This window comes from Cricetulus griseus, chromosome 3 (assembly GCF_003668045.3).
Source record: "Cricetulus griseus strain 17A/GY chromosome 3, alternate assembly CriGri-PICRH-1.0, whole genome shotgun sequence".
Classification (NCBI taxonomy): Eukaryota; Metazoa; Chordata; class Mammalia; order Rodentia; family Cricetidae; genus Cricetulus; species Cricetulus griseus.
In genome coordinates this window covers 246,771,949-246,776,532 of record NC_048596.1, presented here as the reverse complement: position 1 = coordinate 246,776,532, position 4,584 = coordinate 246,771,949, and positions in this window count along the sequence as shown.

Below are 4,584 nucleotides of genomic sequence, written 5' to 3'. Positions count from 1 at the left end.
AAACTAAAAGTCTGTAGCCTCCAAAGGGAGGGGAAAAAACTTTTGAAAGCACACAAATAACATGGAAATGCAACAAGCTATTTGATCAAAAGTGTATCAAAGAAGAAGGAAGGGGATTAAAATATTTCCAAGCAAATGAAAATGGATGTAGAGTCTACCAGACTACCAGGAAGCTGAGAAAGTGGTCCCAATGGGGACACATATACTCAGCAGTGCTTGCAAAGAAATCAAAATGATCTCAAATGACAACCCATCACAAGGACAAACGGAACCCAAAATTGCCGGGAAAGTCGGCATGATAACAATCAGAGCAGAAGTTAATGGAATCCGGGTATAAAAGTAATTCTAAAGATCCATGAGATGGAGAGTTGATTGTTCAAGAAGATCAAATTGATAATTGATAAGCCCTCAGCCAAGAGAAGTAAGAAGAAATGGAGAAAACATGCATGAAGTCAGAGAGACCTTGAAAAAGAAAGACCTTGAAACACCACAGAAATGAAGGGAATCCATAAATTACTGTCAATAACTAGATGTCAACAAGTTTTATAGCTTAGAAAACTGAAACAAATTCCTGGACGGACACACCTTTCAAGATCAATCAGGAAGGAACAGCAAACTTCATGAACAAAGAATAAATGGGATTAAATCAGTAACAACAAAATGTCTCCCATCAAAGAACATCAGAGGGCTTCAATCCTGGGTACTACCAAGCATTTCAAAATGAGCTAGGCCCATTTTTTAATTGTGAGGAAAGTCTTGAAAACTACAAAAGCAATATTTCCCTAACACCAAAACCAGAAAAAGACTCAAGGTACTGGAAAGGAGGCATCTGTGATAAATGTAACTACAAAATTCTCAGCAAAATTGCAGCAAATTCAACCAAACAGTAGGCTGGTGGATTTACCATGGTGAGGGGTGACTCACCTCAGGGTTGTAAAAAATGATTCAATGTACAAATCAACAGTAGGATAAAGCTAAATTCTTTCATATAAAAATCTGAAACAGACAAGATTAACCACTTTCATCAGTTCTGTTCCCAGACTTTCAGGAGTCCTACTGAGAAAAAAAAATAGCAAAACAAAGAAACAAAGCAATATGAATCAGCAACAAAGTCAGGTAGTTGTCTTGACATCATATTTGATCCTGTATATGGAAGACATACATATATACATATATACATAACACATACATACATACATGCATACATACATACATACATACATACATACATACATACATACATACAATGCCAAGCATAGTGATGCATACCTGTAAGCCCAGCACGTAGGAGCTGGAGACAGGAGAATTAGCAATTCAGAGTCATCCACAAATACATGTTAATTAGAGGCCAGCCTATACTACATGAACCACTGTCTCAAAACATGCATGCATACACTCAGGCATGAATAAACACACACACAGGTTTTAGTAATCAAAACAACTTTATACAGTCATTAAAAACAGACAGATAAGCCATTGAGGCATAAAAAGCCTGTGAGGTAGAATATAAACCCATCTATAGCTCAAATGACTGTCATTAACAATACTTACTATGAATAGTCTTTATAAAAACTGTATATTTTGTTTTGTTTTTCTCTTACTTCATAGCATTGGACAACTGGACATACACGTGTAGAAGATTAAGATCAGATCCCTTAGTTTTCAGTAAATACAAAAAATAAAAACACAATGTATCAGAACTCACATATAAGATCCAAAACTGTGAAACTCCAGAGAGGAAATGCTTCTTGGCATTGGATTTCTAGGAAAAGGCCCTGAAAAGAATAATCAGCAGAATGAAGACAACCTGCAAAAAGGAGAAAATATTTGCAAATGATACAGCTGACAGAGTTAATACACAGAATCCATACAAAACTCAAAACTCAAAAGTAAAAAAGTAAGCCACTTAAGAATGAGCAACACTTAAACAGACATTACTCAAAAGAAGGTGTATAAACTTCATCAGGAATATGAAGAAACAGTCAACGGTATTGGACATAGGGAAATACAAGTCAATATCACAGTGCAATACCATCTCATTCCTATTTCAGTTGATTATCATTAGAAAAATGAAAGAGTGAGCATGAATGTAAAGGCAGGAGCCTCTGAACACTGTGCCTGGGGAGATGGAGATGTAAATTAGTAGAGCTACTATAGAAAATCCTCAACAAATTACAAAGGCATCTTTGTAGATACACACGGGGGTGGGCCTAGGCCCTATCCCAAAGGATACAATAGACTCTGATGACACCCTATGGAAGGCCTCACCATCCAGGAGGAGCAGAAAGGATATGTGATAGATAGGGTTTTAGTTGGGGCGTGGTGGTAGGGGAGAATGGGTGGGAGAAGGAAACTGGGATTGTCATGTAAAACAATCCTGTTTCTAATTCAAATAAAAAATTTGAAAAAAATTACAAAGGCAATCACAGTGTGATCCAACAATACAACTCCATGTGCAAAAATATTGCCCACTAAAGAGACAACTACACCTCCATGTCAAGAGCAGCATTAGTCACAATAGCCATGAAATGGAAACAAACATGATTTTCATTTTCACCTTGAAAATATTATCATTTTGACAATTTTACACCAGAAAAAAAAGTAAAATATAATTGTCCATTTGGGGATTGATGGAGAATGCAACTCTTTTACAACTTGTTAATGGTTCTGAAGCTTACCAGTTCCTAGTAAGAATATCCCATCCTTAACAAGTGACAGTGACAGGGCTGTAGATGTCATTCTGGGTAGTGGTGAACAGAGTATAGCTCCACAGAGTTGAACATGGGATCCATGAGAAGACCAATCTCACAGCTCCATTCTTGTATTGTTTGTATTATCTGCTGTATAAAATATGCAGCATTTACTCTAAACTGTGATAAATATCAAGCTCATTTGTTCAGTCCTGACTGCCATCTGTGTGGGTAATCCATCATGACTCTACCTTGAGACCTCATATCATCCCATTAGACCCTAACACAACTAGGATCTGTGCAAACCAGGGATCCCTTCTGAACTTCAGGAAGATGTACAAGTACAGAGCTGAACCCTCTCTCCAGACTCTCAGTCTTTATATGCATCTTTGCAAACACACTCATTCTAACACTGCTGCTCCAGGCCTGAAGTTCAGGACGACCTGTGATACTGCTCCCGGGTAGGTCTGAGACTTGTGGTTCCTGGAATGAAGTTCTTGAAAGAGGAAAATGAAGCAAACTATTTCATCTTAAAAATAACAACACACACTGTAAGTCCTGAGTTATAAATCAAACCAAATAGAAGCAAGGAGGAGGGAAAGAAAATCTCTTAAGAACTTAAGGCCTGGGCTGGCTGATAATATGGCCCAGAGAGTAAGGACACTTGCCTCCAAGACTGAAGATCTGAGTTCAATCCTGGGAATTCACAGGGTGGAAAGAGAGAACTGTTGTCCTTCAACCGCCAAATGCATGTAGTATCAGGCAGTGACACATCCCACGAGCAAACACACAGAGAAACACACAAATAACAAATAAATATAATGTAAAATTAATCCTGTCTTACATGTCCAAATACTGGGGAGGCTGAGGCCACTGATTTCCTCCAACTCCAGAGTCTTTGATCAGTCTGGGCAACATAATCAGATTCTTCTCCAAAGAAGAGGAGAGAAAGGAAGGGGAAATAAAGAGAAGGGAAGGGAAGGGAAGGGAAGGGAAGGGAAGGGAAGGGAAGGGAAGGGAAGGGAAGGGAAGGGAAGGGAAGGGAGGAGACAGCATTGAAGAGAAGGGAAGAGGAGCTGAAGGAAACAGTGAAGAAGGGTTCAAATGTATGTATTTTTATTTTTCACTGGAAAAAATGAATAAAGGATTAAGGATGAATTTTCAGGACTAGACTATAGAATTCTAAAGCATGGGCATGGAGAGATGCTTCAGCTATTAAAGGCTAGGCTCACAACTAACCTTCAGCAAAGTGGCAGCATACAAGATTAACTCAAAAAAATCCGTAGCCCTACTATACACCAATGACACATTGGTGGAGAAAGAAATCAGAGAAACATCACCCTTACGATTGTCACTAACAACATAAAATACCTTGGGGTAACACTAACCAAAAATGTGAAAGACCTGTACCATAATAATTTTGAGTCTCTAAAGAAAGAAATTAAAGAAGATACCAGAAAATGGAAAGATCTCCCATGCTCTTGGATAGGTAGGATCAACATAGTAAAAATGGCAATCTTGCCAAAAGCAATCTACAGATTCAATGCAATCCCCATCAAAATCCCAACACAATTCTTCACAGACCTTGAAAGAACAATTCTCAACTTTATATGGAGAAACAAAAGACCCAGGATAGCCAAAACATCCCTATACAATAAAGGAACTTCTGGAGGCATCACCATCCCTGACTTCAAGCTCTATTACAGAGCTATAATCCTAAAAACAGCTTGGTATTGGCACAAAAATAGACTATTAGACCAATGGAATAGAATTGAAAATTCTGATATTACCCCACACACCTATGAACAACTGATTTTTGACAAATAATCCAAATGGAGTGTGCTGGATGTCTCTACAATTTTGTTCAAATGACTGCAGAACCTGGAAAACCTGT